Source organism: Protopterus annectens, chromosome 7.part0 (assembly GCF_019279795.1).
Source record: "Protopterus annectens isolate FY-2018-M chromosome 7.part0, PAN1.0, whole genome shotgun sequence".
Lineage (NCBI taxonomy): Eukaryota > Metazoa > Chordata > Ceratodontiformes > Protopteridae > Protopterus > Protopterus annectens.
Genome location: NC_056739.1, coordinates 1,021,653,320 through 1,021,678,188, shown reverse-complemented (window position 1 = coordinate 1,021,678,188; position 24,869 = coordinate 1,021,653,320).

Here is a 24,869-nt window from a genome sequence, read left to right as displayed (position 1 = left end):
GCAGGGTCCTGCGATGGTACCACACAGACAGTTGCCCATGGGTTCTCGTGGGAGCATCCGTGGGCATACTGCCTCTGGCAGACGTGCCCAAAGAGGTCTGTCAACCTCAGCTATGTTTTGGGCTGTCATGCAGGCACAGTCGTGTATGGAAAGGTACACCAGACAGGGTCTGAGGGAGTTGAGAGCATGTCACACAGCCATGACTGACAGTATGCATGACATCACGGATGCTATCCGTAATTTCACCGATGTCATAGACAGACATTGTGGGGACATATTACAGCAGTTCCACAACCACATGTCCATGAGTCAGGGCAATAGTGGGCGGTTGCGGTGTCGACATGGCCGTATGCCAGCAACAGCAGCAGCTGGCAGTCGGTGCGGATGACAACAGGCCCGCGGACACCCCCATAGTGCCAGCAGCAGCCCCAGCAATGCTGGGTCTGTGCTGTCATTGGAACACCCCAGGAGACCACATGCACGTGGCTCTGGACAGTCCCAACAGGGACCCGTGTCCAGTGAACACACTCCCACTTTTGATGACAGTACCCAGTCTGGCTTCATACCGGATACGGTCCGTAGCACCCCTGCCAGGCACAGGTACCGTGTCCGTGCCCACAGACACTGATCTGTATGACCTGCCAGGTGCAGTCTGTGGCTGTCCACAAACCCCTGTATATGGCAGCCATGAGGTGGAACTGTGTGCGTGCATACACACATGCGAAATGTTAACACCTAGGGCTACCACATACATGCACACACTGCACCAACAGTGCCCCACCCTGTACTGCTGTCCCTCACCAACACACATACACACACATGTCAATTGGTGGTATCAGTGGCAGACTCAGGCATACCTAATTCACACCCTGTGCATATGATGAAACTGTGCCACCTCCTGCAATCTCCAACATCAGTGCAGGAACAGGTAAACACATTGCTGATGCACAGGGTGACTACATAGAAGTGTATTAGTAGTATCATGTTGGTAACAGTACAGTGTGCTGATATGACTGTGTGTATATCCCAGCATGCCTGATGCAGTAACCATATGACTGTTCTGAATTGTTATCTACACCCATAGTACATACCAAAGTGTAACAGCTGCACATTATTGCATACCGGTGGTAAAGATGTCAACAGATAGCCACATACATGGGTAGCACAGGGGGGAAGCTAATGCAAGTAGTGATACACAATGATGGACATGTACAGTAATGGTGGCAAGTTGCCCACAATGACTATGCAATGTGGATGTTTGCGCATGTTGATATGTGTGCAGTACCAATGTAATCCAAATCACAATTAACTATGACATAATATCAGTTCTACCATGGGCATTTGCGCTGTGCATTCCTGGGTACATGTTGATAGTGCCTACATATTTGCACTGTTACCTACTGTTAGTGTTACCCCTTCTTTGTTGTACAATGGACTACTTCCAGCCCTGCTTACTGTAGCTCTGTTTGCATGCATGTTCGCTTGGGGTTCCCTGGAACACTGCTTCCACCTGCAATGCAGAGTTTCAGTGCTTCTGTGGACTCCTAGTGACATCTGCATAGCGTACGATACGTATGTCAAGTTTACACATGACAGAACGTCACTGTCTGTCCTGTTCGCATATACATTGCCTGTGACACATTGCACATGTCTTACCTGGCATTTACCCATGTGTGCAGTCATATATGCCAGTGCTATGAAATCAGTAGCAGTACACCCACACATACACACCTTCAGTATGTTGTTCCCCATTGGCCCTATGTGTTGGTAATCACCATGGCAATCACACTACTATGGTAGCATGTGCAAAGGTAACCTGTGAATCACCTCTATGGTCCAGTTGTGGTTTATGTGAGTCATGTGGCAATGTCACAGCTGCCACATGTATGCAGTCAACCCTCACCCCTGGCCAGGAACGTACAACACATGTGTGGGATGCCACCACATAGCCAATCTGGGGACTGAGCACTCTGAACCCAGTAATGCCAAACCCTGTCAGGTGGCATGACATACTACAGTGACTACAATACCAGTCAGACATAGACCCACACTGACAGCAATCTGAACACACTGGGGCATACTTGGAGACTCAGAATAGCATCCTGCCTGAGCATCACACACCTCTGCAGCTGGCACACAGGCATACATTACGTCGGAACAGAGCACATGCCACACATGGCACACACATCCTGTGTGCCACACACTCACAGCCTCTAGGGCTACACAACACACCTGCTACAGATGTGTCAGGTACCTCTCTTGGCCACTGCAGTGGGGTCCCGCTCAACAGGCTGTACATGGTGAAGGTCACAGTGATATGCCTGTGGGGCACTATGGTCCACCGCAAAACACATGCATACAAGTCAGTCACAGGCATGGACACATATGACTCAGTCATTGACCATGCCACTATGGATGACCTGAGACATACCTCCCTGGACTACATGTTAGGGAACATAGAAGGGATCTCTCAGCATGTGGCACAGGCCAGTATGAGCCTGATCTTGGTTGCCATCATACCCTCACCAGGTATGCTACCACTATATGTAGGAAGGGTGTTCTATGTCTACATTCCGCTCAATCTCCAATGTCATTCATAGGGTATCCACTGGCCGTCAACGTGTGCTTACATGCTAGGGAAGCCACAATGATTTGCGAGGGGCAGCTTGCACGTGACACCCATGGGCCAATGTATATTGGCAAAGCCCCTTGATACACACATAGTGCCTTATGCTGCAGGACACGGATTACATAGCCACCTCCACGGGTATCACACAGGATAGGACACTAACAGTGATGCTACACAACACCAGCAGTGTACACCGCAAGATGCATGCACTGGACACTGTCCTCAGCACGGTGAACTGCAATGTCTGTGCAGTACCAGAGTCCTGATTCACAGCTCACAGGTGCAACCCATCACTGCCAGGTTATACCTCATAACATGCCTGTCGTCCCCTACACATGTAACACACATGGATAGGGGGGGTGGTATCCCAAGGCACCACAGATACACACACCTCCAGGTTGTTGGCACAGCACAAAGCATCAGGGCCTATTCATGTGCAGCTAACAGTGTGTCGGACTGCCTTCTGGTTCATAGCCTGGCACACACAACCCTCCCATACACAGGAAACCCACCTATCCTCCATAACAACACTGGCAATATGACAGTCTCAAGAACTGTCTTTATATGGCTGGACTGCATCCAGCCAAACATTGTGCGTGAGCATTACTGTAGCTACAACACACTAGTTGAAAGGTTCCCAGCATGTGGTCACTGAATTGCAGTGGAATAACATGTTACCACTCCCACAACAGGTGGTAACATGCAGCACCTGTACATCGACTACATGTAGACTATATGGCCCAGACCAGATGTGTATCCCCGCTGTAGGTATTTTACCATATACACCCACACTGTATAGACACATACCGCATGCGGCCCCTGCACAGTAAGACACAGTCATATTGTTATGCATTGCGAATACCATTTATCCACTTGAGGCACGTGTCAGACATGGTAACTACTGCAGGTCACAGGTATTTATGTGTATGTGTCAGACACATACATCATGTGTGCATTGCCATTGCTGGTTTAGACAATAGCATGCATTGTTATGCACAAAGACCCACACAAGGTCATAATGTGTGACACAACCACACGTGGCAGTTGTGGGTTTCCAAAACATACCTATCTATACTCTGACAATGGTAATAGACCCAGTAGCGGAGCGCACTATTGGCATTACTGGCCAACTAGCCCTGTTTGGCTGTGCTGATAGTGTGGTGACATCCCCTGTGTTTACTGGGGGAATATGCAGCATCTGGTGTAATGTAGTATTTGCCAAAAGGATCTGTTCTTTCACACTTGCAATTACTCCCCCCCCCGCACCCCACACCCCACACACCACACACACTTGCCATTTACAGGATTCATATCCCTACCTAACTATGTCATGACATGTGAGAGAGACGCATTAGCGAAGCACACTATTCGGATTACTAGGCAGTTCTTCTTCTCTGGCTGTACTTATAGGGTGCTGACATCATCAGTGTTTGGAAAGGGTAATGTGCATCATGTAGTGTGATCTCCTGATTGCAAAAAAAAACATGTCTTTCATACAGACTTGCACACACACAAACTCCCTACATCCAAACACACACACACTTGCCATTTGCAGGATTCAAACCCCTACATAGTTATGTTATGACACTCATGACATACACATTAGCAGAGCGCGCTATTGGAACTACTGGGAGGTTTTTCTTCTCCTGCTGTACTTATAGGGTGTTGACATCATCCGTGCTTAGATAGAAGAATTCCTGTAGAGTGCTTTCACAGTTGCCAAAAGGGACATCTCCCTCACACAGACTTGCACACACACTAACCCCCCTCAACACACACTGGGCAGTTGCAGGATTCAAACCCCTACCTAACTAGGTTATGACACTCATGACAGATGCAGTAGCAGAGCACACTCTTTGAATTACTGGGAGGTTTCCCTTCTCCTGCTGTACTTATAGGTTGCTGACATCATCCGTGCTTAGGTAGGGGAATGTGCATCCTGTAGAGTGCTTTCACAGTTGCCAAAAGGGACATCTCCCTCACACAGACTTGCACACACAGTAACCCCCCTCCACACACACTGGACAGTTGTAGGATTCAATCCCCTAACTAATGACACTTGTGACAGATGCATTAGCAGAGCGTGCTATTCGAATTACTCAGAGGTTTCTCTTCTCCTGCTGTACTTATAGGGTGCTGACATCATCCGTGCTTAGATAGGGGAATGTGCATCCTGTAGAGTGCTTTCACAGTTGCCAAAAGGGACATCTCCCTCACACAGACTTGCACACACACTAACCCCCCTCCACACACACTGGGCAGTTGCATGATTCAAACCCCTACCAAACTATGTTATGACACTCGTGACAGACACATTAGCCGAGCGTGCTATTTGAATTACTGGGAGGTTTTTCTTCTCCTGCTGTACTTATAGGGTGCTGACATAATCCGTGCTTAGGTAGGGGAATGTGCATCCTGTAGAGTGCTTTCACAGTTGCCAAAAGGGACATCTCCCTCACACAGACTTGCACACACACTAACACCCCTCCACACACACAGGGTAGTTGCAGGATTCAAACCCCTACGTAATAACACTCGTAACAGACACATTAGCGGAGTGCGCTATTTGAATCACTCGGAGGTTTTTCTTCTCCTGCTGTACTTATAGGGTGATGACATCATCCGTGCTTAGATAGGGGAATGTGCATCCTGTAGAGTGCTTTCACAGTTGCCAAAAGGGACATCTCCCTCACACAGACTTGCACACACACTAACCCCCCTCCACACACACTGGGCAGTTGCAGGATTCAAACCCCTACCTAGCTACGTTATGACACTCGTGACAGACGTATTAGCAGAGCGCGCTATTCAAATTACTGGGAGGGTCCTCTTCTCCTGCTGTACTTATAGGGTGCTGACATCATCCGTGCTTAGATAGGGGAATGTGCATCCTGTAGAGTGTTTTCACAGTTGCCAAAAGGGACATCTCCCTCACACAGACTTGCACACACATCAACCCCGCTCACCCACACACACACACACACACACACACACACACACACACACACACACACACTGAGCATTTGCATGGTTCGAACTCCTACCTACCTATATTATGACACTTGAGGGAGACGCATAGGCAGAGCGCGCTAACCGAATTACTGGACATCTGGTCTGCATCTGCAGTATTTATAGGGTGCTGGCATCTTTATTTCTACAGAGGTATGTACATCTAGTACTACCTGTCAGGTGGGTGATAGCATATATATGCATTTGCAGCCACCTACGTCAGGGTCAGATATGCACATCGCACTGGCAGGTTATGTTCTATACCATGCTTCGTGACCACAGGACCTGTAACACACAACACAACCAGTCCAGAACACCACTCCCACATCCAGGACACACACTTTGCTTCCCTGGGAACAGTGCTGGGATATGCAGGTGTTCACATACACCATTACAGTTGTTAACATCAGGTACAGGCATATTGTGTGTGAGAACTACTCAGGCCTCTACCACTTTACCCTACAGCCACTGCAATTTGTGGGTCCATGTGCTATGGCAGAACCACACACCACAGCCACATGGGGGAATACATATTGCACCTGTCCATCTGCAGCATGGGTACTCACTGTTCCACACCAGAGGTAGACCACCATTGTTGATATATGACCATACCCACCTTTCCCTGGACATCCATATCCCATCCCCACCCCCAGGCAAGGTTGTCACTGCAAACAAACTGTATTTAGCACAAGCAGACTCTACACTTGTGAAGACTGGGGTGGACGACTTCAAAGGACCCATGCTGGGGGACTATACGGGCCACTCTGCATAATCCTTGACAATTGCATTCTATGAGCATGTGTAAGGTTTGCATTGATCATGCTATCCCACATATACCCATGACTGCTCCACAACAAGACACCTGTCAGGTGTACACCAGCCATATATGAGCTGTCCAACAGACAGAGTGAGTTAAAATTATTGCAGAGCTGTAGCCCACAGAGGGAGGACATCTGTGAACAGTACCGGCACGACACTTCATTCCCACATAATCATCACAACACAGTGTTGACAGTGGAATTGTCCAGACAATGCAGATAGGGCTCCCCTCAGTCTGTTATTGATGGCCACTTACTGTTAGAGGTCCTCAGCAACCCTCTTCCAGCACACACCAACAACATGGCTGTGGCTTAGCACATTCAAACCCTGGGATCTCCACTGTGCCCCTGCTTGACAGAGGCACAGCTCACTAGCCTCACACGTTGCCTTATGTGACCTACTTTACAATGGCACAGTAGCCTACTGTACTGGGGATGCAGATGCCAAGCACACTCTGGCTAAGCTGTCATTCCCTAGGGCAACAAGCCTAGTATTGACTTCTACACCCATATGTTCAGTTGTCAGATGCACAATATTTGTTGTGCTGTTATACTGTTTGCAGGTCTTTATTGCCATAGCATTCCCTGTTCCTATGAACAACATGTGTATCTGTGGAAGATGTTTGAATATGAGGGCGATCCACTATATCACTTATGTCTCTGTAGTCATTTACTGTGTGCACTGGGCAGATTGCTGTGTTGTGGTTGGTTCCTGGAATGACACGTACAAATACCAGATATGTGTGGCCAACTGCTAAATGGAGATATGGCCTAAGTGTGTGAGCATGCCCAGTTCAGCCTTTCCATGGCATGTTGTCTGACATATGCCTCATTTATCAAAGTGTGCGAGCATGCCCAGTGTGAGCTTTCCATATGTTGAACTCTGAAGTCCACCACATATTTGGGTGTGTGTGAACTTCAACAATATCTCACGTTTATGGTTGTGTGTTGGGTGTCATGTTGTGTACTAACTAGCCAACTGCTTCGTGTCTGCCACAACAGGGATTATACTGTGCCTGCAGGGATTGCATGGGATACTTTGCATACAGTTGCCAACATCCTTTCATAATGACCTAACACTGTAGTACCGTATAGTGTACTAGTTCAGTACTTTCACTGTGGTGGACAGTATCCTGGGCTTTAGTCCTATCACTGGTTGACATCTTCATAGTGAGCACAACAGACTGTGTAGAGGCCAGTTGTGCACATATGACCATGTTGCATTATGTTCAGATATGGACTACCTACACCAGGCTTGTCCAACATTGGTAGTGTATTCCGCAACATAGGTGGACATTGGCAAACACTAGTGATGTTCCCTAGGCCATTTCTGATGCTAGTCACAGGGTGTGTTTGTCCTTCAACACACATTGTAACTGGAGTTTGCCATGACATATGTCATGGTTAGTATACTGTGCCTCCGTCTACCTCTGACATAACAGTGATACCCAGGGTTAACCTACCATCTCCCATCCACTCATCGGGATTCCTCTTGTGGGGTGTCGATAGGTGACTCTCTGGCTAACCTGTACTGGGAGTTTACTCAAGAGTGGGGGTGCCTTCTGTGTTATGGATCATTCTGTACAGCTTGTCCTATGTATGTCAGTGCTGGGGTTCAGGTCTCTCATGTGCATAGCTCACTGCCATTCAGATTGTCCAAGGTGCAGCATGTTCATTGATTCCAGCATGGACATGGCTTCATACATCAGGCACAGCTTGCCTCTGGCTGGGCAGTATGGCAGTGTGTGAAGCTGCAGTTTGTTTACTCAGGCAACACATGGCATCTGTTCATGCTCTTTGCTACTCCTGGTGGGGTACTGTTGTGGACTTTACAGTTGATGGAGGTGTCTGCTGAGGTATATCCCACAGGGGCTATTGTAGTCAATCGTGACACTGATGAAGGATGACTGCAGAGCCACAGTGACCTCCCCTTATCTACATCTGACAACCTTCATGATTGGGTGGGTATATGGTATGTTTCTGCGAACACTACAGCCACATGTTTGTCCAGTGCAGGATATCTATCACCTTGTGTCACCAGGTCTCTCATTTCATGTTAGGTACGTAATGGGTTAACACCTGTGTGGTAATTTGTGGGCACTTACTGTATATCCATGGTGGTTGTCTATACACAGTTCTGCAATTAGCTTGCTGACATGGCTATGGCTCCAGTTGTCTGTTTCTAGGTGGCCCTTTTGTGGGTTGCTTGTGTCAGCTGGGGGTCGGATATGGTGGGCTGTTTGTACTCCTCTGCATACATGTTCAGTCACAGTCCTTCCATGTTGGCCTGTACCTATGGGACATATATACGGAACGGGGGGGTCCCAGGACCAAGCCTTGTGGAATGCCACTCATATCTGCTTTGTAGTCTGACATGGATGCAGCATGTCTGACCATGTCAGTTCTGTCCTTGGTCTGGTTTGCAACCCCTCTACTGACATAGGGGTATATATTTAAGCTGGTGAACATATCCATACAGAACTCGTAGGGTATTGTCTGGAAGCATATGCACGGTCCAGCTACGCTGTGTGGACCACATTGCCCTCATCAATGACCTTAATGACTGTTTCAAATGGGTCAAACATGTTTAGGGGCAGGATCTGCAGTTACGACAGCCACACTGTGTAGGGTCCGGTATCAGTAGGTCCATGATAGCTTTATGTCTGCGGTACATACTGATCCTTTCCATAGCTGTGCAGACCAAGCTTGTCAGGATCCTGGGGTGGTAGTTTGCAGTATCCATTCAGGCAACACCTTTGTTGTGAAGGACCACTGTTGTTGTACACTGCTCTTTGGGTACATATCCTGTGGTAAGGCTGACATTGGGCAGTAGTGTGATTTGGAATTCCATTATTCTTGGAGTCCATGTTGGCCTCAGCCCAGGACACCATCACATACCTTTGCTGCTGTGTGTTTTGCTTTGCAGATGATGGCTGTTACCTCAGCATCTGCAATGTCAGGGAACCAGCAGTCTGCTGGGATAGATATTTTGCATTCTGGGGGGGGGGTTGCACTGCACCTGTCAGGTTGTATGTTGGCAATATGTGTGTGTGTTTGGTATGTTGTTTGTAATATCTGTGTGATTCGGAGCATATCTGTGGATTCCCAACATGGTTCCTACCATCAGTTAAGTAAGCCTTGTGATTATCCTTAGTGTCCTGTACAATGTGTATCTTCATAGGTTCATCAGTTCATACTAGGCTATCCACCCTAGGGCATTAGTAAGCCAAGCCAGAGTGTGTGTGTCTTTCGCTGCCCCTTGCTATGTGACTATTATGGCCATTTATGATTTTCTTTACTGTGCCTCTGTCTGGACGTGACACAGTGAAGACCCCCAGTGTACATGTACGATCATCCATCCACTTGGCAATATTCCTGTTGAGGGGTGTCAGTGAGGGGCTCTGCCTAACATGGATTGGGATCCTGTTTCTGGGTGTGGGGAGCCTCTGGGTTCTGTATCTGTCCCTCCAGCACATCCTATTTCATTATGTGTTGAGGCTGACATCTGTCACTCTCACAGCTCCAATGGCTTTGATTTCCTGTGGTGGAGCATGTCCATTACTCCTGTGTTGGACATGGCCTTGTACAACAGACATACAATGCCTCTGTGTAGGCAGTCTGTGACTGCATTCAGCTGGGGTGTCTACAGCCAGGCAGCATATGACATATATTTGACACCCTTTATCCTCTTGGTGGGGTACCTTTGAGGTCTTCCGAACCGCTGCAGGTGTCAGGTACGGTACATCCCATATGAGTCATTGTACTAGATTTTAGGTCTGATAAGGGAACAGTACAGGGGCACAGTGACCTCTGTTGATGTAGATGTGAATCCTTTCATGATACGGTGTCCAATATCGACAATCTTCCTAGCCACATTGGCATTGTGAGTGTCACATGACTGGTTACTGTCGACTTGTGTCCCTAGGTCCCTGATTACTCCTTGCATACATAATGGTTTACCACCTATGTGGTATTTTGTGAGTACCTTGTCTGGTATTTGGTGGGACATTCATACTGTCCAGTGTCTTCAGGATGTCTGGGTGGAGTTCTTGTGTGTGAGAGTGTGGTCTGTCGCATGCTACAGACTGTACAGCAGTTTTGACTACATTTAGGTGCACATGGGTGGTCTCCGCTGCTTCATGCATTGTCAGTTACCTGGCCATATGGGTGTCTGTGCTGCATATGGATACTCCCCCTCCTTTGATGTTTTGCTCCAGGTGTTGGGGCCATAACGCATGATATGTGGTATAACCTGGTAGTGCTGGTGTGCTATCAGTAGGCTTGCAGCAGGCTTCTGTCACTGCACAGACATCGATGTTCTCCATACTGGGAAGTGCCTCAGGGGCATGCATATTGCAGTTTACACATCTGGCATTGGTCAGCATTACCCTTATGTTTCTTACCACTTATGTTTTCTAGGGTGGTGAGTTATTCTTTTTGGCCTTGCATACGTATGGCTCTATGGAGGTGGCAAAGGCCTTATCCAGTATCCAGACGCCCAGGGGTAACAGGTGCAAGCCATCCCTGGAACAGCAGCATGGCTTGTCATGCATGACATCTCAAGCAGACAGACATTAGACCCTCTTGGACTGACAGCTGTAACTGTGCCACCTGTTAAAGATGATCATTCTGTGTTTGTACTGTGGCATCATTCTTGGTGAGGGTTGGATGCTGCAAATGGCCAGTGTCATACCGGCCTGGGTTACATACTCAGAGAGCTCATCCATGTCTCTTTTCATGTAGTCCAGGGAGGTACATCTCAGGTCATTCACACCAGCATGGACAATGAGTGCATCATATTTCTGCTTGCATTGGGGTGACCTGCGTACTTGTGTTATGTGGCATATTGTGGCAGCCTACAGGCAGCTTACTGTACCCTTTCCCTTGTTCAGTCTGATGAGTGGGACAGCAGTGTGTCTGCCTATACAGACACCTATTACAACTGTATCAGGCATGTTGTTTCTCCTTCTGGCCTGTGACTGTTTGGCACACCAGCTTTGTGTACTATGTGTTGCATGTGCTATGTTTGGAGGTTGTAGTTGCTTGGGATCTGCTTTGGAGGCTTCTGTTGGCGTGGTGTGTTTGTAATTAGGGCCTCTGGGAATGTTTTTCTGTGTTTATGTGTTCGGTTTACAGTTGTGATAGGTCTATGTGGAACTGAGTTTGTGGTGTATGTGGTTACCTTCTCCTCCTGACTAGTTTTGACAGTGCTGAGTTGGGGGTGCTCAGCCTCCAGTTTGGATACATGGTTGCATCTCTCACATATATTTGTATTTATTGGGGGGAGTTGTGGGTTGTCTGTGTACTTGGGCCAGGTGTCACATTGCCTCTGGATTCACAGATTCTACTTGTTGTGGCTGGCCTTAGTGGATTGTATGTGTGGACATATTTTATTGCCATACTACTGATCAGTGATTACTTCCCTTTTTATGTTTGCTCTATCATGTAGTAGCTTCCTCATTCTCTTGCATGGTTTGGTAATGGCTGGAGTCTAGCATGCCAGATGCCTGCGTGTATGGCATTGTGTCTTGTTGTTATTTGTGATTGCATACTCCAATTATTCCTGGCTGTGTTCATGGAATGCCTGTATAACATGTTTTGCGGTGTGTCCCATATTCTGCACTTGCACAGGGCCTTTTGTGGATTCCACATCGGTTTGGAGGGGTGCAACCTATGCTTTACACATGTTTTTCACTGTGGTATTCTGGCCAGGGACTGTGGTCAGGATGTGTATATCCAGTGTGATTACTCTATGGTCTGGTCTTACCAGTGAGGGATACACTTCTCATCTTGCCATCCAGTACACATGTTGCTGATTATCACATCCAGTATGCTTACCCCTCTTATGGAAGTGGTACATTGTTCCTGGGCATTTTGGTTTATGGATTCTGGGAACTTTTCTCCTACTGTGTTGGTGCTAGTATAATGCTCCCAGTGTATGTCTGGGTATTTTCAGTCAAGCAATATAATGTGGTTTGAGGGGCTTGATATATTCATGTATTCCAACATAGGCCAGGTGCAGTTCCTGGTATTAGGACAGTAGTCTGCAGCAGGCTATATACTGGGAGGCAGTTTTAGCCATTGATATTTGACCATGGCTAATCCATGCTACTTCTTGTTGTGGTACCAACATGGGGGTGTGGTTATCCTTGACATTTATTGCTAGTCACCCTCCTTTTGTAGCTTGTTCCATGTTTTGCGGCTGTACAGCACAGTATGAGGTGTAACCTGGTAGTGTTAGGGTGCTGATGTGAGCCTTGACCTAGTTTTCTATTACAGGACTGATATCTACATTCTCCATACTGTGTGCATTTACACTGCACACATCTTGCTGTTTAGACTTCTGGCATTAGGTAGCATTAAATCTAGGTTCCTATCCCTTGTGGTACCTATGAAGGTGGGTTTGTGTTTTGAGACTTACCTATTCAGGGCATGCTGTGGGTACTGACAGCCTTTGCCAGTATCGATGGGGCCTGGACTGATAGGTGCACGCCACCCCTAGCAGGTGGTGCATCATGTCATGCTCCGCATGTCTTCCCAGGCTGAAACACATTGGCTCCTCTTTGACTAACTGCATTACTTCAGCCAGCTATTGCAATTGATCATCCCATCGTCATTTTGTGGCTTCATGCTTGGTGAGGGTGGATGTTAGTCAGGGTCCTCAGGTGTACATATCGTACATGGTGTTACATTACTTAACACATGGCATTCATGCCTCAGGTGGTGCTGCAAGGCTGCCTCTGTCGGATGCGCATATTACACTCCCTGTACATGTTTGTGAGCAGGTCATGTCATTTTAGGTTATTATTTGAGTGAGTCAGAGGGGGTATCATTCCCAGGGTTCCTACTGAGCCAGTGTAAGTGCTATGCGTTGCCTCTTTGTCAAGGCCAGGGCATACTGGGCACGCCTCCTTCTGCCTACTGGGGCAGGCTCAGGTTGTTCCTCCTCCGAGTCACGCTCTGCCTGTGATGGCCTTGGCAATGGTGGGGGGCTGTTTGGCCCAGCCCTATGCTGGTCCTGCTGCAGCTGTTTTTATAAGATCATATTATGTAGCACAGCACATGCCATGACAATTTGGGTACATTAGTTGGTGTGTACTACAAGGCTCAACCAGATGTGTCCAGACACAGGAACCGTGACTTGAGCAGCCCAAACACACGCTCTATTACATTACGTGTTTGTGCATGTGCCTCATTATGGCATTCCTGTTCAGGTGTGTGTGCATTTCTGATGGGTGTCATCAGCCACGGCTCCAGTGCATAACCTGCATCCCCCACTAGGTGTCCGTGTGGGATGTCCCCATTGGCAAATGTCTGGTACAGCTGCGTCAAATGCCAGATGTGGGAATCATGGTAGCTCCCAGGGCAGCCAGCACACACATTCATTATTATGCCCTGGGCATCACACACGATCTGGCAGTTGATGGAGGGGAAGCCCTTGCGGTTAATGTAGGCCCTACCCCGCTCACCGGCTGGTGCTTTGATGGGTATGTGCATGCAGTCTATTGCACCCACTACCTCAGAGTATTCCGCTATTTGCTGGAAGAGACGCATATTGCTGGCCAATACCTCACGGGCATTGGGAAATATACATGATCACCAACATGTGCTGACATGGCATCCAGGAACTGGTGCAGTACCCTGGAGGCTGATGCCTGTGATATCCCCATCATATCACCAGTTGGTCTTTGGAAGGTACCTGTTGCTAGTATTCTTAGGCCAACACATACCTTGGTTTCCACTGGGATGGGTTCCCCTCTGTTGGTTCTGTGTGTGAGGCATGGCACAGCTCAACTATTTGCTGCAGGAGCTTTCTGTCCACTCTATAGCGCTCTACTATCTCCAGCTCATGTAACCCGTGGTAGGTGACCCTGGGCCTGTACACTCTTCTCCATCTCCTCACTGTGGGTTGTCTGGCACCATCTGCATTGTCACCACCCTCAGCAAGTCGCCTATGTCTCATTATGACAGCTATGGCAGCCCCTAACATGTCTGCTCTGAGTTCAGCTTTTTCAGTTTTCACTTCTAATAGCTTACTCCTGTCTTGCAGTGTCTCTTGAGAGAAACATCCTGCACTGCTGTTTGCAGTGTTTTAAGTGCTGGGCTGCGCTACTATTCTGCCTGTGTAATTTCCTGCTTCTAATTGTTTTCACCTGCTAGATCCAGCAGTATTCCCTGCTAGCTTCCTACTAATTCTGTTGCTTCCTTTTTCCTTTCTATTTCCTCAGGGGGGAGCAGCGTGCATACCAGCAGAAATGTGCTCACAGTGGCTTACATGCACGCACACATGCTTACACGGTTCAGGATCTGCCTATTCGGGTTAAAACACATGCACACCAGTGCAAACAGTGTTACAGGTCTGCCAACAGGCTCCTACATGCTCAGTCTGCCCTATACGCACGCACACCAGTGCAAACAGTGTTAAACATCTACCAACACGCTCCCACATGCTCAGTCTGCCTTACACGCGTGCACACGACTCTACTCGCGCTTCATGGTGTGCACACATGCGCATGCACGCCCAGCAAGAAACTTTGGTGTAAGTAACAGTGTACACCTTCCATTTCTTGACTTTCCCATGCTTATCTTGTGGCACTCCTCTTTCCATGATATGTGTCTGTCATCTGTCATGTTACACTGACCTCCAATGAACTGCATTTCTTTCTACCATTCCCACCTGTGATGTCACCTATCTCCTACTCTATTCCTCCCACTTATGTATCTCTTACACTACTCAGACTGTACTCATTTGCTATGTGACTGTGGGATTCAGTATCCTAACCCTCATTTACATGAGATTGCCTACTAATGCTTAGTTACATATCTTAGACTCAGCTTCCCCCCTTAGCAACCACTACACGGTGGCCATGTTGTTTTTGGTCTGCTGGTCCCTGCATTGTCATTCCATGTATTGCATAAAACCCACATTTGTGGGTTTATAACCTTCATTTTTATGTTTTATACAGCGCAACCCGTTTGCGCGGGGCTGCGCTGCGTTTAAACATCGGCGATCGCCGAATATAAATTATATTTTCATAATTTTTGCATCGGGTTACCTTGCCAATGGCCACATATTTGGCCATTGGCATGCTGCCTGACACATATGCACCCTTTATTTGGAGCTGACATGGCTCCATTGTGATTTTTGCAGAAACGTACTCAGTTGTCAACTGAGTACATTTCTGCAGCTAAAACGTCTCTTACACAGGCTGGTTTCTGCTTCGTGGATCGCTAATATACCTCATTTGCATACCTTTCGGCTGCAAGTGAGGTATTTAGCATATCTACGCCCAGTCTGTGTAAGAGACGTTTTAGCTGGTCTCTTACACGGAGTTTAGGGCTGTTTCTGGATCGTGAGGCTTGCATGGAGTGTTACACGTCTCTTACACTCCGCGCAAGCCTTCGTGAATCCTGCCCCTGGTGATCAAGGACTCTTGGGACTTTCTGTCTAAAGTCAAGAATAGTATGTACCACGAGGACTTGATCTTGGTCACCATTGACATCTGTGACCTCTTCTCAGTAATACCCCATGATGTTGGACTAGAATAGTCCTATGACTATTTATGCTTAAACAGTACATTGAACCATGGCACTATCCTTACTATTAAGTCCTGTATGCAAATGGTTCTGGACAACAATTTTATCACTTTTGAGGGGCATTTATTCAAGTAGGTGCAGGGGGTGGCAATGGGCGCATGTTGCGCAACGTCATTTGCTAACATTGTATTAGCACAGTGGGAAGACCTCTACATAGTGAACTCTGAATTCAAGAGCATGTGGGTACTATATGGACGGTACCCAGATGATATGGTCTTATTTTGGCATGGGAGCAAAGATGACCTGAATAGGTTCTTCGTTTACATCAACAACACTACCAACTTTTTGAAATTTACCATGATCAAGGATCTTGACACCTTGAATTATCTGGATGTTACTATTAAGAAACTTCACTTTAAGGGGAGGTTTACTTTGCACCTTTATAGAAAACCTATCTATTCTAACTCTTTGTTGTATTTTGAGAGTTGCCACCCTCTGCATCAGAAAAAATCCCTTGTCAAGGGTCAATATGTGAGATTGGGCAGAATGATGTCTGACCAGGACGATTTTATTAAAGAATGTGATGCCCTAATGGGTATGTTGCAGAAAAGAGGTTACCCCTTTAACTTTGTCAATGACATAGCTAAAGAAGTCAAATCAAAAAGAGCTGGGGGTATTTATTCTACACTCTTGGAGAAGCCTGAAGGTTTGAATAGAACCTCTGGTTTGGTAAAAACTGACAGTTTTACTAGGGCATGTGTCCTGCCCTTAACCAGGGATTTTTTTTAACATTAGAAGCATCATTTATGATTTTTGGACCATTTTTTGTTTGGATGAGAAGATCAACAAAAGGTTCGGGGAAAAACCTCTTGTGGTTTACAAAAAGGGCACCTCCTTGAAAGGCCTGGTGGAGAGGAAAAAGTTAAAGGCAGGCCTTGGTGGAACTTTTAAATGTGGGAGGTGTGGACAATGCCCCTATATATTGGACACTGATTCCATTAGAGTCAGTAACTATGGTGAATTTACTACTAATAGGAAGTGTTACTGTTACACCAAGGGAGTCATATATATTGCAATCTGTATGGTATGTGAGGGGCACTATGTGGGGAAGACAATCAGAGCCCTCAGACAAAGAATATATCAACACAACTATGATATACTAAAAAACAAAGAAATCAATGCTTTATTTAAGCATATAAAGGTACATCCGACACACTATTTTTAATTTTTTGTACTTGAACAAGTAGACCTGGGTCCACGAGGGGGGCCCGATGATGACTTCCTTGAATATTTAGAGCTCAAGTGGCAGATTAAATTAAATGCATATCAACCACCTGGGCTCAATGACAAGTTATCCATTAGTTCTGTATTAAAACTAAAATCAGTTTTTTGTATGTGATGTTATTCAAGATCTGTGTTTTAAATCATACTTCAATACACAATACATTAATGTCTATGTGGCTGGTAGGTGACAATTGGTGTGTTGTAGTGGGCAGTTACTGTGATTATGTATTACTGTCTTTTTAAACTGTTTAATTCTTTACAGGAAATGATGTTTGCTTTGTCAACCAATGGCTGTAAGGGTTAGGGTATTTAAATATGGCATTTTCTGTTTGTTCTTGTTCTGATGAAGTCTTGTGATTTTGACAAAAGTGCTTAACTTTTTTCAATAAATTTTCTGGATTTAGTGCTGCAGTGTTCCTTTGGTGATCCTCTTCATATATTTTTACCCAACCATTGAGCGGAAGACCTGTTCTAGCCCAAACATGAATGCCTAGAGATTCCTCGACTTTGTCAATCCCAATGCATTGGATCAGCTGGTCGACATTCCCACAAGAGGTGAAAATATCCTGGACCAGGTACTAACCAACATGAGTAGCCACTGTAGCACCCCTACAGTGTCATCCTCCTTGGTAAGATCCTACCATAAAGCAATCACCTTCAAAGTCACCATCTCCCCTGACACTCCCCCCTTGCCATGGTCGAGCAAAAAACTTTACCAAAACTGACTACATTCTCTTGAGAGCAGATATAAGCAGCTTCACAGCCACTGTCCCTTCAGTTGGAACTAGCACTAATGTCCAAGCCTACACCAGAAAATTATACGAGTACCTATATACCTGCATGGAGTCAGCAATACCTGACAGGACCAAATCATCTTCCTCAAAGAAGAGTAGCAATAAACAGACTGCATAATAAAAGGAAAAAATGCTGTCCAGGACCAAGAAGGAGCAGGTGTCAAGTTGGAAGCAATCTCTCTTTCTTCTGAACAAGCAAATAAGCTCACTGGTGAAAACCTCTAAAACTAAATTCGAGTTCAAATTGGCCGCATCCACTAAGGCCAATCACAAGGCCTTCTTCGCATACATCTGCAATCTCAAAGGTAACTCCCAAATCTGCTCTTAATTAGTGGTCACGAATACCACATACACAAATGCCATAGATATAACCAACTTGCTGGCAGGCAAGTTCAGTGAAAACTTTACCCCCTGTCCCCCCATCAGTAAACCAGGACATCCACAGCACCTCCCCTCCTCCCCTCATTACCAGGGAGCAGGTCATTAATACCCTCTCAAAGGCAAAAATTACAGCCTCAATGGGACTCGACAACATCCCTGGCTGTGTCCTACATGAACTCAGACAAGAGTTCTGAGCACTACTAGGCACCCTATTCAGTCAAAGCCTGTGCACCAGCTTCATCCCAGCAGAATGGAGGACAGCCACTATCATCCCTCTACACAAAGGTGGAGCATTTACTGACCCAGGAAATTATAGGCCCATCAGCCTAACTAGCCTGATCTACAAGGCCATGGAATGCATTATCATGGACCTTATAAACAAAGATATTGGCAACCTCCACATGCTTGATCCCACACAGTTTAGTTTTGTCAAAGGGAGATCATGCCTGTTAAACTTGGTCGCCTTCTTCGAAACAGTCACCAAAACCATGGATGAGGGGAAGACAGTGCTCACCGCCTACCTTGACCTATTCAAAGCCTTCAACACTACTCCCCACTCAGGCATAATAGATAAACTCTCCCAGCTAGGCATCGACCCGTATGTTACCAGATGTATAGCTAACTGGCTCACTGATAGAACCCACTCAGTCAAAATAGGGGAAGCCACCTCTAGTAGCAGACCCGTAACAAGTGTTGTACCCTAAGGATCAGTCTTGGGACCTCTACTGTTTGGGATATACTTTTCTGAGGTGCAAGCAAAACCAGTGGTCTGTGGCTGACCAAGTTTGCAGATGACTGCAAGCTGGGCACTGTCATAAATTCCTCTAGTGATGTGAAAATTCTCCAACTGGGGCCTTACCCAAACTAATGACTGGTGCCAGAAGGATGGCCTCAAACTGAATGCCAAGAAATGCATCATTATCCATTTCAGGGAAAATGGCATCCCCACTAATTATCACATTAATAACAACGTACTAATCATGCAATCAGTCATAAGGGACTTGATCACCCAGGTTGATAGCAAACTGACTTTTGACCACCATTTTGCCTCCATTGTACAGAAGGCTTTCTACATGGCCCTCCTCATAAGTATGGGTATTGCATCCAGGAACAAGGAGGTCATAACATCCCTGTACTCCTCCATGATCAGACCCATTATCGAGTACAATGCCCCCTTCAGCATGTACCCTGCCAAGCATTTGCAGCAGTTGGAGAGACCACAGAGATTCCTGACCAGGAAAATTCAGGATCTCAAACACCTATCCTATACAGATAGACTAAAAGCCCTGTCCCTCTACTCAGTTTTGTACAGACTGCTCAGAGGTGATCTGTGTCTGGCATACAAGGCCATCTCAGACTCAGCCTTGATGGAGTTGCTGCATATCCATAAGTCAAACTCCACTCATGAAACCGCATGCAAAGCCTCAACCTGGTCTGTAACATTAATAGAACTTGTTGGCGGGATAAATTTGAGTTCCAACGATTCCCCATCTGTGGAATAGACTCCCTCTCCATGTCAAGCAGAGTGCCTCACTAGCTCTCTTTAAGAGAAACCTGGACGGCTGGATGGGAAACAGAAAATATACCCCTGGGATCCCACCTGTGTCCCTGATGGGCAGGGAAAACAGGTGCTGACTTTGTGGGAACATGGGTGAAATTCTTGATTAGGCTTATAAGGGCCTCTGGGCCAATAGCGTTTATATCACATTATCGAAAGATGAAAATAGTGAACGCTATTTCATCGGCCCCAAAACATCTAAACATGAAAATATCGAATATTCAGAACAGAGAATTTTTTTCCCATGGAAAAAATTTGCTGCTCCGAAACACATACACACAACACAAGCACATCAAACAAACAGCAACCACACACATACACTTAAATTCCTGCATCTAACGCTACACTAAACTAAACATACACTACTATCTACCCACTTACCTTAACCCAAACCCTAACCCTAAGGTCTGTCACTATCACACACTCACCTAACCCGCGCCCTAACCCTAACTCACTTAAACCGCCCCTAACCCTAAAGTCTGTCACTAGTGCACACATGCCTAACCCGCGTCCTAACCCTAACTCACTTAACCCGCCCCTAACATACAATCACACACTTACCTGAACCCAACCCGTAACTTTCCACCACAGCACTAAGAATAGCGAAGCCACAGAAACGGCCAACCTTTTGTTCTGCAGCTTCGCTATTCTTAGCATTCGCTGAATAGTGTTCGATATCAGAACATTCAAAGTTTTAATACTTCGATGTTCTGATATAGACCCGGGCCAGTAGCCTAGTATCGTCCTATGAACCTATGAACATATAATAATATAGCCTTTGACCAACATGTGTCCAAAATAGAAAATCCTTCTCTGTTGCTCATCTTATAAGGAAGAGCATGGTATCTAGGTCCAGAGAGGTAATTCTACTACTGTACTCGGACCTCATCTGACACATCCACAAAGGTTCTTTACAAAAAGAATACAGGGAGTAAATGCAATGCCTCAGTGTTCTCTCTCTCTTTACTCGGTATCATACAAATGTCTGAGAAGTGATCTTTTCCTGGCAAACAAGGCATCCCTGGATGCTGTTTTGATGAACCTTTTGCACATCTGCAAAACAAACATCATCAGAACCTCTACATCAAAAGACCTACATTTTGCTTTTGGCATATATAGGACATGTTGGAGAGACAAATATGCGTATTTATCAGAGAATTCTCATTCTCTGGAGCAAGCTTCCCATCCATGTGAAGCAGAGCTCCTCCCTAACCGTATTAAAGAACAAGTTGGACCAATGCATAGGTAATTGGAAATTCACCCCTGGTCTGATGTCTGTGTCTCAGATGGACAGATGCAGTCAGTAAATCACCTCCAACATAAATCAAATTTGTGGGTCACATTTGGTTTGCATGGCTAGGTTTATTAGGGCTTTAGTGTTCATTAGTCTAGAATGCACCTATGAACGTTTGAACCAATGTACCACTTGGCAATGTCAGTCTTCTGACCAGTATAACAGAAAAAAGGTGTGTAAACTCATCTTAGTAATTGTCTTTCATGCCCAAGTATTCTATATCAAATGCAGCATGGCCTTACAACCTTAGAGCTATTCTCACAATGGAAACAGTCATTTGCCAGACATCTCAACTGCAAATAAAGCACTTTACAGAGCAGTTGTTGTTGTGTCTTTCGGCTTTTTCCTGGTTAGGGGTCACCACAGTGGAACTCTGGCCCGCTAATGATTGGCAGTTTATTTTTATGTGCTGAGTTGCCAGCCCTAATGTACAACCTTCAACGAAGGTACGCCCATTCACGCATGTCTCCATACAGAAGACGCTCTAGCTGAGAGTCGAACCGCTCAGCGTCTTACTGTGAGGCGACAACGCTACAGAGCAGTAATATTCCTTTTTCTGTAATTGCTGGAAAGCATGTTGTCTAAATGTGCACCTTCCTGAATAGATTCTGTTGACACCTTGTATGAGACTTGTCCCTAGTAAGTTATCAAAAATGAACCAGCTCTTGGGTGATGTCCTTGTAATCAGATTGCTGTTATTAATACCTGACACATTAAAGTTCTCAGCAGTAATATTCCCTTTTATTCCATCCTTACATTTCTTATGGGTGTGGGATCTTGGATCCCTACAAAAACAACTTTAGTGGTGAACACAGATTTCCAACATCTGCAGTTCTCCTACATTTTTAGACATTTTCTTCATAATTCTGCAGCTCACACTTATGAGTCTCCTAATTACAACAGTTATCTTTAAATAGTTATCTTTGGGACTCTTCCATTCTCGCCTCGTTTAGTTACCACTGTTGAATTATTTACAAGCCATGGATATAGCATCCATGTAAACAGTACAAGAGCACATAACAAGCAAATTAGCAGTGACTGGTCCCTCATATACGAGGTACCCTCTGTTGACACAAAACTAATATAGTTAAAGCATTTTTTTTGCCTCAGGCTGAAGTAAATACTTACCAGTTAATTGCTTCACCTACCAGTACTCATGCTGCAAAATAATTCAGTCCTGGGAGGTTGTGCATGCATCAGTAGAACCTGTTTTACAAAAGCAGCTTAAATGTTTTTTAAACATTGTTTTCTGCTTATTTGCAGTGATGAATGTTGTAAACTCAGTATAAGATAATGTCTCAAATAACAGTCTGTCACTTCTGACTGTATAACTTGTACTGTATGTACAGAGAAAGGTAGGATTCCCTCGTGCTGCGGATGTGGAAGACAAATTGCATTGGTAATTTTTGGAAGCACCTTTGCTTTTCAATTACTTTCATTTCCCCACTATACTTGTCATGTTAAAGGTGCAAATGGTTTTGCAAAATGAAGATTATAATGGCTTCACTTTTTACTTAGATTTTCTCTGTAACCATACCCACAAAAAGATGTCATGATAGACACTGAGCCTTACCAAATTGGAAACTTGTACATCACCACTCTGACTGGAGAATGAGCATTAATGTACAGGTAATGCCCTCTGAAAAATGCGTCGGATGCTAAAGGAAATTACTTTACGCTCACTAAGCAGCACTTTTGCTGCTTAGTAAGTGTAAAATTTAAAAAAATATAGAAAAATTAAAGAAAAGTGTGTGTGTGTGTGTGTGTGTGTGTGTGTGTGTGTGTGTGTGTGTGTGTTTGTTTCTGTATGTGTGAGTGAATGTATGCATGAAAGTGGAAGTCTGTGTGTGTGAGAGAGACAGAGACAGAGAAAGAAAGTAGATCAAACAGCGGCAGCAGCAGTTAAGAGGTATGCATACCTTTCAGTCTCTTAGCTCAAGAAATCTGGATAAAAGCTAAAATGAAGTGGGGGGACAAAGGCTGAAAAATAGGAAGAGATTTTAAGTATTACTCATAAAATTAGAAAGTTGCTAGAATAACAGGATTTGTGTTTGCATGCATTTCCTGAAGGAAATAGTCTGAAACTTAAATGCATATCATTATTTAGTGACTTCAATCTTCAATGATTGCCAACAAACCAGAAATTTTACGGGTAAGGGACCAAAAAATAAGGTAAGTATTTAGACATTTTTTTTGAAAATCTTATGTTTTGGATGCAAAATACTTCCTCCCATACTATTTACATAAACTACAGCAAGTTTGAAACATTAGGTGGAACAACTATTTTACATCAGAAATATAAAAAGGAATAATAAAAATAGTAATATAGTAATAAAACAAATAAATAAAAAGCAATTTTACAAACAGCCCATTCTGTAAGTGCAATAATGCCGTCCAGGGTGTGTGTGTTACTGTGTAAACAATACTCCCGGCCGGCCTTAGGCATAGGCAAACTAGGTGACCGCCTATGATGCCATAAAGGCCGGCCTCGTAAGGACGCAATTTGTGTTTATTTATTTATTTTAATTATTTTTTTTTTTTTTTTTAATAAGAAAAGTAAATTAATTAAAATAAATAAACCATATGTAGAGACCGGGATATAAACATTGCTATGTCCGTGCAGGCATCACTGTGAACATAGAAAAGGAGTTTAAGTTGTATGTATTATGAATTCCAAGACTTAGTTGTCTGAGTACTTTTCTTTTTCTGTACGGAAGTTCTGTCTTCTGACGCCGTTTTCCTCTCCAGGTGCACGCACATTGCGCGTGCATACGAAGGGATTTTTTTTACTGCATTAAAAGTATAGTGTTTGATGTCTATTACTCTGCCTGTGGAGCATATGTTTACATGACGTCACACCAGAACATTTTGCAGTAAAATCTTTTTTGTACACGACCTATTCTTTCACGCATCATTAACCGTGTGCAGCAACAAGTCGGATCTCTGGTGTTGAGTTGAACGAGCTTGTCTACATGTCCACAAAAGTAAAGACACGATTTTGTGTTTTCCAGTTGCAGTTATTTGTGTAGTCCATAACTGATTCCATGCATTTTCTTTGTTGATGTTTTCAGAAATGAAAACTGAACGTACTTGCTATCATACCATTTGAACCGTGCAGGAGAATACTTAACCACTTGAACTAGGAATTGATACATAAATGCAGTACACCTAGAGCAGGAGAAAATGCACAATGCACAAATAAGCATTATCCAGTCCTAAAAAACAACTAAAAATATTAAAGAAGCATTTAGGGTTAAGTAAAAATCCGCTAGAATTCCAAAACTTAGCTGTCGGTTTGAAAGAGTAAAATAACTGTGCTTCAGGCTAGCAGTGTACTGACCATAACTGTATACAGTTCACTAGAAACAAATAGGTAAAACTTAAAGGGCAGTTAAACTAAAGGCATACTGTGAAGCAGCTGAAAAAGTCTAGAAAATAGAAATCCAGAGTTGTTTTTCTGTTCAAGTACATTGAAACAAATAGCCAACTTGCAACATTGTAACTCTCCTTTTCCATCCCTACTAACTGTTTAATATATTTAAAAACTGTGTGCTTTTAAAAAAGC